Source organism: Lynx canadensis, chromosome A3, assembly GCF_007474595.2.
Source record: "Lynx canadensis isolate LIC74 chromosome A3, mLynCan4.pri.v2, whole genome shotgun sequence".
Taxonomy (NCBI): Eukaryota; Metazoa; Chordata; class Mammalia; order Carnivora; family Felidae; genus Lynx; species Lynx canadensis.
In genome coordinates, this window is record NC_044305.1 from 119,936,565 (window position 1) to 119,946,948 (window position 10,384).

A 10,384-nucleotide genomic window follows, 5' to 3' on the forward strand; every position below is an offset into this window, starting at 1 on the left:
CCACCTCCCGCCCTGAGACCCATAAAGGCCCCATGAGACGAAGCCTAACAAGAAGAGAAGGTGGAAACGTTAGCGTGGACCAGCCCATATATGTCATGTACGTGTGCTGACACCGTTCCAAGCACAGGGACTTAATCCCCACCACGCCCCTTGAAAGCTACTAGCACCGTCGTCCCCAATCCACAGATGAGGCAGCTGAAACAAGGAAAGGGTTTTGCCCAGGGACACAGGGACAACCAGTGGTGGGGACTTGAATCCAGGCAAGCTGTCTCCGGAGGCATCTCCCAGCCACCATGTCTCTCTGGCTAACAGTGACTGAGCCAGATGTTGGTGCCTGGCGCTGCGATGTGCTTTCAACGTGTTACCTCACACAGAAGAGATAAAGACTCCGCTCTGGTTAAGCCGACTGGTCTTCCACTAAGGCCCACCCTGCATTGTGGGCACATCACTCACAGGGGCCAATATTAGCATCGGGGGCTCCCCAGCCTCCACCTGACTGCAGGGCAGGATTGGAGAGTTCTCCATCCACTGTCACATCTGGCCTTGACTAAAGAGACTTGCGGGGGAGGGGGTTCCACCAGCAGCCCCTGGGGATGGAAGCAGGGGGGAAGGCAGGCAGAAGCCCTGACAGAAGCAGTGGGACGGGAGGGTGGGAATCAATGGGAGTTTAGTAATTGGCCCCACCGAGACGCACCGGAAGGATGAGCCGGCCTTCCTTCCTTCAGTTAACATGCATCATGGGAACTGGCTCCGCTGCTTAGGGTCACCCTGAACCTTAGGGCAGGGTGTTGAAAGACACCCCAAGAGAACACACTAATCCCTCTATGCCTCACTTTGTAGCCTGGTCTTAGGCTAAGTGAGCATTCACCACACCTATGCGGCCTAAGCCGCATCACAAAGCCTCCTCATTAACTGACAACGATGTTTCTATCTAATCACCAGGTTTCCCCAACCCTGGAAGGAGGGTCCCTTCCCCACCCTATTCACCCTAGCGGAGGGAGGTCTGTCTGGAGCTGTGTCATCCGGTGGCTGACCGAACTGGTCTGGCCAATCACAGGAGATCCCCCTCCTCTCTGCTTCTCAATTGCTTGCAGAATCAGAGGAGTAAATAAGTACATGTTGCAGAGTTCTTCATTTGCCATCCCCACTTGGTCGTGTGTGTAAAATGTCTCTGTCCCCAAGGTGGGAGGGCATATATGTAAAAAGGCAAAAACACAAGGTGATGCTTGTTAATCACCAAACACAAGGTCCAGAAAAACGCCCCGGGGAATCAGGGAAGGCGGAGGAGTTCAACCACAGGTAAATCAAATGATAGGAAAAGACGAAATAACAGAAAACATCGTGTCTCTTATTACGTGAACTCATTCCTTTGCTTGCTCACTCAGCCTGTCCAAGGCTGCTTTTAGATAGAATTCCAGTGAGTTCTTTTACTGTTTCCTATGCTTATAGGGTCTTAAATATGCCTGGTCAGCTCCTTTAGTGTCTTCATTTTTTAAAAAACACATATTAAAAGCTATTTTTGAAGCAAAACCCTCCTCTTGGGATGAGACTTCCCATCACTGGCCCTTGCCTTTGAAGCCACACGTCCCCTGCTCTGAGCCAGCGTACCTCCTCCGAGGTCTCGCTCAGTCTGGAGGCCTGCGGGGTGGCCGTGTGCCTCATCTGTTTTCAATTAAACCCTCAAGCTGAAGCTGGGTACATGGCTTTAGCAAGTTGAGTTTCCAAAGGGTCAGTCTTATTTTGAACCAGCACGTCAAAACAAAATCAACTCAACCTAAAACACCTACAAAGCAAATAAATCCATCTGTTTGGAGATTTACTTTAAAAATGCTAGGGCAAAGCAAGGTGCAAAGGGCCCAGGCAGCTTCCAGGGAGGGGAGGGGGATCTGTTTCAGCTTCCCTAAAATAGGAGGCGAGGACTTGGCAGCCCAAACCAGGATGCTGGGTGGTTAAGACTAAGGCCTGGGGTGACTCCTGCCTCCTCCCCTCCTCGGGCCCAGGACTGGGGCAGGTGACCGAGAAAGCGCGCACTTCACCCGCTCTGGCCTCCTCATCTTCGCCCACTGCCGATGCCAGGCCGGGAAGAGCATTACAAGGCTACGGGCATCAGAGGCTGGGAAGGGCAAGACTCACTCCTCAGGCCCACACCGGGCCGACGCCTCATGGGTGGGGTTAGCTGGTGACTCCACGGTGACACTGACGCTTGCTCCTGCCCCAGCCTCATTTGCCCGCTTGGCCCTTTGAGGATCATGACACCATAGAGGTCGGGTGCTCATCATCATTTGGACTGAGGAAATAGACACACTGCTTGCTGTTTGGGGTCTAAGGAGGGTGTAACAGAGAATGGCCCAAAGTCATTTGCTTTGGCCCGAGGGGTGTTTTTAAAACAATTTAATGGTTTGCAAATGGTGAAGCATCAGAAGATTTCACAGAAAAATCCAGATTTACAGCTTCTCTGGAAATGTTAGACTATCTGGCTATTCTGGTCCCACAAGTCCCCCCATGGCAACGATTCTGCTGAAGACCGCCAGACCTCCCCCCTCTCTCTCTCGACTGTGCCTGCGCATCCCAGGGCAGCTGTGCTGGGGGCTGCTGTGGGCATGGATCCTGCTGCGTGGTGGTGTCCTTGCACCCCCTGAAGCCCCAGCCAGAGAGCACCCACCCCCTGACCCCCACTCCCACCTCCCCATCATTCCCGAGCTGCAGCCTGGAAGGAGCCTCCCTCTGGCCCCACCGAGAACAGCCCTTTTAATAAGGGCCAAGGCAGCTGAATTTCTGGGGAGCAGAGACTTGTGGGAAAGCATCCACACCCACAGGTACGCCACCCCCTTTACCGTGCAGAGCCAGAGTTCTGGGACAGAAGGGTCAGAGAGGGGCCTCGCTGCTGAGTCAGAGACAGTCCCCTTTGCCGGGGTCAACTGCTCCCGGTGGCTGCTGTCACTGTGCCTTCAGCCACCATCACTCTGGGGGAACTCCGACAGCAAAAGCCCCACACCCCAAATCTATATGTGGACCACTGTTTTGCTCATCAGCGGCCGATGTAAAATTTGCATAGGTAAATGCCGAACTATGGTGTTCCTGGCAGACGTGACTTTGGGCCACCCCATGGTGATGGCAGGCCTGGTAGTGACTGTCCAGGGTGGCCCTGGCCTCTAAGCAGGAAAGGAGAGGTAGTTTTAGGGAAACAAACAACTGAGGAAGAATATGAGAGACGCTTCAATGTTGTCACAATCAGGAAGTCAGCGAGCACCCAGCCTAGACACTCACCTCCCTTGAAATATTTATGCTTTGTGTCTCCATTCATTGAACACATGTGACCTTGAACCTTGGAGCTTCTACCCCCAACCCCACTCTGAGTGGGGCAGAGGGAGAGAGAGAGAGAATCTTAAGCAGACTCCACACTCAGTGCGGGGCTCAATCCCACGATTCTAGGTTCATGACCTGAGCAGAAATCAAGAGTTGCACAGTCAACCGACTGAGCCACCCAGGCGCCTCTTACCTTGGAGCTTTTTAACATGTGCTCCCCTTGTCTTCCAGAATGGACTGTAGGCTCCCTGAGAGCAAAAGAAGACTTCTTCAAGTCTTCTCACAAGAGGAAATACTACGTTCTCCAACATTCCCAGTGACGAAAATGAGTGCGTATGGTCAATTACCTAAAGCACAAATGATTTAATGAATATAGATGGATATAACGTAGTTACATTTCTGCCCCTCAGCCAACACCCATGGAATCCTAGGATAGTATCTGAACAAAGTTTACAAGTAGTATTGCTATTTGTTGCTTTTTATTAAAAAAAAAAAAAAATCCATCTAGGGCGCCCGGGTGGCTCAGTCAGGCTGAACATCCGACTTCGGCTCAGACCATGATCTTGCAGTTGGTGGGTTTGGACTCCGCATCGGGCTCTGTGCTGACAGCTCGGAGCCTGCAGCCTGCTTCAGATTCTGTGTCTCCCTCTCTTTCTGTCCCTCCCTCCCTCACACTCTCCCTCTCTCTCTCACAAATAAATAAACGTTAAAAAATTAAAAATAAATGAAAAAAAATCCACCTGCTGTCACCTATCTTCCTGATTGTCCTCCTCCACCCGCTGCCACCCCCAGCCTGGAGCTAGAGCGTTGAAGCCAGGTGTCCTCTCCTAAAGGAGCCTGGGGACCTCCTCAGGATTCCATAGGCGCTGACGCCTGCCCTGGGGGTGCGTCCTGGCCCACGTGAAGCAACGATTTGTTCTGTGGCAGTGGCCGCTGAGGATATTCCCACTTGGGAACACCCAGAGGGGGTAAAAACCTTCCCAGACACACCAATCAACTTGAGGCATGAGAGAAGGAGCTAGAAGACTAAGTGCTGAGAGCATATTGGGTGCTGACTCTGAGCAAACAAATGGCCGATGTATGGTGACCCGGAGAGTGCACTGGCCTGGAAATGCAACTTAAATAGGAATCAAATTATTGTGTAGACTGTGCCTAACTAATATGGGCAAAAGACTGCTTTTCAGTGCAGTTAATGAATATGTGGTTTAAGACGATGCAGGGAAGCATCCGCCCATAGAAAAAACTCCGGGAGGCTAAAGGGGAGGGTGAGGACCACGTAGAGAGGAAGGGGGAGCCGGTACTTGAACTATCTGGCATTCTCCCGCTGCCCAGGAAACACAGGCTGCCTGTGGACCCGGGCTTCCCACTGGTCATCTGGGGGCTCCCCCACCCTCGCTCTAACTCTCAGCTCTGGCATCCAGAGTGCCTCTGCCTGCACTCTGGCTGTTTATGCCCTCCAGATGACCTGCCCATGGATGTGACCGGCCCAGCTCCTGGAGAAAGTCTGCTCCAACTCAGTTGGAAGCCATCCAGTCCTGTTGGGGCACCTCAGGCTCCCTGGGCTTCTCCCGTGACCTCCCCATCCCTTCGCCGCGCCCCGCCGCCACGCTTTTGTCAGATGAAAATGACACCTGGCTTCAGTTTATCCTTTTGAATCCTCTCTCTTTTCTCTCTCTGTGAGCCTGCCCCCTGCGTGTCCCTCACTAAGGCTCCTCCTTCTGCCCCATCTTTCCTCCCAAGCACCTTCACCGGCAAGGACCCCTGCCCTCTTCTCTGAGCTTGTGCCATGGTCTCTCAGAGGCCTGGGTGAGGTCCCGTTCCTCGGGGAACGTTCCTTGGGCTCCCCACCCCTGTCCTAGTCTTCTTGGGCAGCCGTAGGGTAGAGTGGAACAAACACGGGCTTTGGAGGGCAGCCATGCCTGCATTTGAATCCTCACGCAGCTCCTTTCTAGAGTGTGACCTCAGACAGGTCATGCCTTGTTCTCTGCATCTATAAAATGAGGATCGTTCAGGGGCGCCTGGGTGGCGCAGTCGGTTGGGCGTCCGACTTCAGCCAGGTCACGATCTCGCGGTCCGTGAGTTCGAGCCCCGCGTTGGGCTCTGGGCTGATGGCTCAGAGCCTGGAGCCTGTTTCCGATTCTGTGTCTCCCTCTTTCTCTGCCCCTCCCCCGTTCATGCTCTGTCTCTCTCTGTCCGAAAAATAAATAAACGTTGAAAAAAAAATTTTTTTTTAAAATGAGGATCGTTCCAACGTACATGGTTGCTATAAAGATTGGGGCACCTGGGTGGCTCAGCTGGTTAAGCATCGGACTTCAGCTCAGGTCACGATCTCTCAGTTCGTGGGTTCAAGCCCCTCATCGGGCTCTGTGCTGACAGCTCAGAGCCTGGAGCCTGCTTCAGATTTGGTGTCTCCCTCTCTCTCTACCCCTCCCCTGCTTGTGCTCTCTCTCTCTCTAAAATAAACATTTAAAAAATAAAAAAGATTAAAGGTCTGAATGGCACTCAGCACATAGCACCGATCCATAGCCTTTCCTTTCCTTCCTTCCTCTGACCCTAAGCGCACCACCCCCTCAACACTGCAGGTGCTGCCCCTTCGGAGCCTCGGCCTCGGGGCGGGCTCCTGAGCCACGCTTGGTGCTGGGTGGCCCCCAGTCACCCCCGTGATGCCTCCCAGGGCCAGCGAGAGCTGCGAGGGCTTGGGGACCAATTCATCCCCCTGCACAGACACGTGAGGGGCCACCGTCAGGTCCGAGCATGGGGTTCTGAGCGCCGAGCGGAACCTCTGCTCGTCCCGTAGACTCCACCTCACAGGAGGAGCCACTTCTGGGCCGGGGGTTGCTCCAGGGGTGCAGGGAAGGGCCAGGACAGGACAGGAGCGCCACCTCACAGGCCGCACCGCCGGCCACCACGTACCTGCACACCCCTCTCTGGTGACTGCTGCCCCCTCGGTTGGTGAGGCAGACTTTTCAAGCCTCTGAAACAGCAGAGTCTGCACCAGCCTTCTCTCAGGGCAAAGGGGCCTCTCAGAGCAATTAATCCTTCGTTGGAGGTACCCGCTCCGTACATTCTACGTTTAGGCTGAGGGAGGTTTCTCTACAGGCCCAGGAGAATCTGCTTCATTCATACATTTAACAGATATCTATAGGGCACCCACCTACTACGGACCAGACATATCCCAGGCCCTGGGGCTACAGCAGAGAAGGACCAGGTGCCTGCCCTGTGGAAGCTTATATTCCAGCGCGGGAGCCAGGCAGCAAATGGTCGTGTAACGTCAGCAGGTGGAAGTTGCTTGGGTGGGGGAAGGGAGGGGGGAAGTGTGGTGAAAGTTTAGAGACTACGGGGCGGGGAGGGCAGCGTGTGAACTTTTCAGTGTTCTCAGTCTCTGCCCCAATGCGCAGGAACCGGCACCTTTTTAGAGGAACAAAGAGAAAACACAAGTATACTTGGCAGGAAATTCCTCTGGTCGGTATCCAATTGCGAACCAATTCAAAAGAGTCCTGGCAGGTTATGACCCTCTGGGTCCTGTCCCACCATTGCCAGCCACCCAGGCCAGACTCTCCCGGCGACTAATCCGGCCTCAGACTAAAACCCTCCTGCCTCCTTTTTTCCTCCTTCTTCTCTCTGAAGTCCACGCTGTGTTCTGGACTCCAGGCCTTTGTTTCCCTGACAGGTGTCGTTTGTTTGCTTGTTTGTTTTGCCAGCCCTTCCTTGGCCACCTTCTCCAGGGACAAGGTTTATAGTCCCCCTGTCACATCCAATCCCAGAAGATAGCTTTCTAGCTGGAGCAAGAAAAGAATGTTCTGGAAGCTACATACTTTCCAGTGCTTTCCTCCACACCAACCAGACAAAAGCCCAGACTGGCCACCTTGGCTGCCAGAGAGTATCTACAAAACCACCTCAAATCTCCTTCTACTCCTCCCTGGCTTCCCCATCTTCACAAGGGAGCCCACCGGTGTTCTAGAACGAGATCAGTTACACTTCAGTTTCGTACTCTTTGGGTGAGTGGCTCTGTTGCCTGTACTCAGCACTATACTTCCTCAAATCTCCACACTTCTCTCTCAGAGCACCAGCCACTTCTCATTTATTGCCACAAAGGAGTTTTGTGTTTGTTAAAATTTGACATGGGTGTGCTTGCTAAATCATGTCTGTGAGCTCCTTGAGGGCAAGGCCCATGTCTGTTTTCCTCACCGTTGACTCCGCAAAACCCCACCCAATGCCTGGCAGATCGTAAAAGCTTAACCAACAGCTGTCAAATGTGCAAATAAACTATACCCAAGATGCAATTATTATGTTGGTAACACACATACGACAGAGACTAAGGAAACAAAAAAGGTAAGTCTGAGTGGTAGATCCTAAACCTTAACTCCCTTATAAATAAGTGATGTATTTACATTTTTAAAAGTTTTTATTTATCTATTTTGAGAGAGGTAGAGTGGGAGAGGGGCAGAGAGAGGGAGAGAATGAATTCCAAGCTGACTCTGGGCACTGCCAGTGCAGAGCCCCACGAGGGGACTAGAACTTCCCAACTGTGAGATCATGACTTGAGCTTAAACCAAGAGTCGGAGGCTTAACCCACTGAGCCACCCAGGGACCTCATAAATGATGTATTTATTGTAAATAGGTGTGACCAAGGATTTTCCCTGATGTGCATATTTATGAGGTGTCTTGTAAGGGTATGAGAAATGGAAACTCAGTTTTAGTTGTAAAGAAAAAAACAAAACAAAACATGAAATACACACGCGCTTCCTCTCGCCCCTCCCTAAAACCTGCTCTGGACACGAAAAGAAAGCGAGACTGAACTCAACCAATCAGAAGTCAGCATTGCCGAGGCCCCTCCCCGCACATGGGTGACAGACAGCGGGCTCGGCGCCCAGCGCCACCTGGAGGTCGAGGAGTGCAAATGTGGCGCCTGCCGAGTGGGTTCTTTGCCCAGCCAGACCTGACCACGTCCCTGTGGCCCCTAGAGATGCTGGCCTCCGGTCCCCACGCCCACTCCGTCACACCCACCCCCAATCAGACTGCTAAGGGGTCGTTCAGGCAGGAACCTCTGAGGAGCTCCCGACAGCGCCGTTTATCTGATTTACTCCAGTGACATCCCACAGCTTTCCCCTACTTTGTTGCGAATTATCCCTGCTTGACCGGAAGAATGGATTTGGTGAGTAAAAGTGTCTCAGAAAAGTGATACAATAGTGGTTTTAAGTGCTTCCATGGCATCTCCTTTGGGCCCCACCTCCATTAAGCAGATGGATGTGGCGAGGGAGTGGCAGGCACCCTTTCCCTGGTCCCCGCCCCCAGCTAGTGGCCCAGAGAGCCCAGGGCTGGCCCTGCACCCTGACCTCCAGGTCCCCCTTTCTTTCTTTTTTTTTTTTTTTTTTTTTTTTTCAACGTTTATTTATTTTTGGGACAGAGAGAGACAGAGCATGAACGGGGGAGGGGCAGAGAGAGAGGGAGACACAGAATCGGAAACAGGCTCCAGGCTCTGAGCCATGAGCCCAGAGCCTGACGCGGGGCTCGAACTCACGGACCGCGAGATCGTGACCTGGCTGAAGTCGGACGCTTAACCGACTGCGCCACCCAGGCGCCCCTAGGTCCCCCTTTCTGATGGGCCTTGACTGTCAGCCCTGCTCTCCCTCACCAGGTCAGGGCACAGAACTTAAATAATCCTTAATCATTTCATATTTCCTGATTCCTCATTTGAAAGGAAGTCTGAGCAATACACCATCCAAGGACACTGAAGATTTGCTTGGCTCAAGGTGGATTTTCCCCTTGTGTCACTCAGCACAGCCCCTTGGGTGCTGCTTGCCCTCCTCTGCAGGAGAGGTTTGTTCTGGAAGGAGGGCTGCCCAACATCCGGGAAGTCCAGGTGCTCTCAGGACCCCCCTTCACTGCCCGCCCTCCCCAGATACGGGGAAGGGCAAGAGGGGACGAGTGTGGGGAAGAGGGACTTTTATTTTATTGAGTACCTGCTATGTGCCAGCTACCGTGTTAGATTTCTGGCCAGGACAGCGGCATCCTCACAAAAGCCCAAGAAGTTTGGTTTAAGAAATATATTTATCATTGGAATATCACATATTAATTTTATACAAAGAAGCATATCCCTTTAGGCTCTTCCTCTATCACCTAGCCCTACTTTTCTTGTCTGTGGCCAAAAAGAAAAAAAAGGTGGGAGTCTATGGGTGTAGAATGGAGAGGCTAAGGTACGCCACCAAAATCACCTGAGAAGGGACGTGAGGTCCTGTACCGGAGGGATTGTGTGAGGACTGGAAATGAGGTTCCAGGCCTTTCCCTGGTGGGCCAGGAGGAAGCTCAAGGTTTCTGAAGAAACTGGCTCTGGAAACTCCAAGATGACGTGCCCTGTCACGGGGGAGTGGACAGGGCAACTCCGGGCGCCCCGCTCACCGCTGGCTTCTGGGAAGGGATGGTCTGTGTCAGCCACCAAATCTGGGAGATCTTCTGAGCCCGGGGTCCACTGGGGTTGGTGGGGGAGCCACTTGGTCTAAGACCACCACAGTGGTGAGAGAGGACTTGCTTCTTGGGTGCCCGAGTTTGCTCTGGCAGAGCCAACAGTCACCCCAGGACTAAGACAGGCCATTCCTGCCACTCCCGGAGTGAGAGGCCTCACACCCTGGAATCCCTGGGTATCAAAGTAAAGTAGACTGTGCTGGGGGTAAACTGAGGCAGGCACAGCTGTGGAGGCGGGGGGAGGGGGATACCTGAGAAGTCCCAAAGCTTAGCTTTTCCCTCTTTGGTGCAGCCTAAGCCCTGGTCTCTGTTTCTTTTCCTCGTTCCAATTTCCTCCTGGCTACTTTGTTCCCAGGAACACACGAACCCCCAGTTTGGGTCAGAAAAAGCTCCCAAGGCCCACCTTCTCCTTCCCCTCTCCCAAGCCTCTTTTTCCCTCTCCGCTGCTCTCTTGCCTTGCTCATGGCCTCCCATATCACCACGGCTACAGGTGACATTCAGCTCCTGGGAACTCACTAATTGTGGGATAAAAGACATGGTTGGTCTCCAAGTAAAGAAATTTCAGGATGTCTGGGGATAGGCAGGTTTTCTGAATGCTCCTTGGATGCTGGGAACC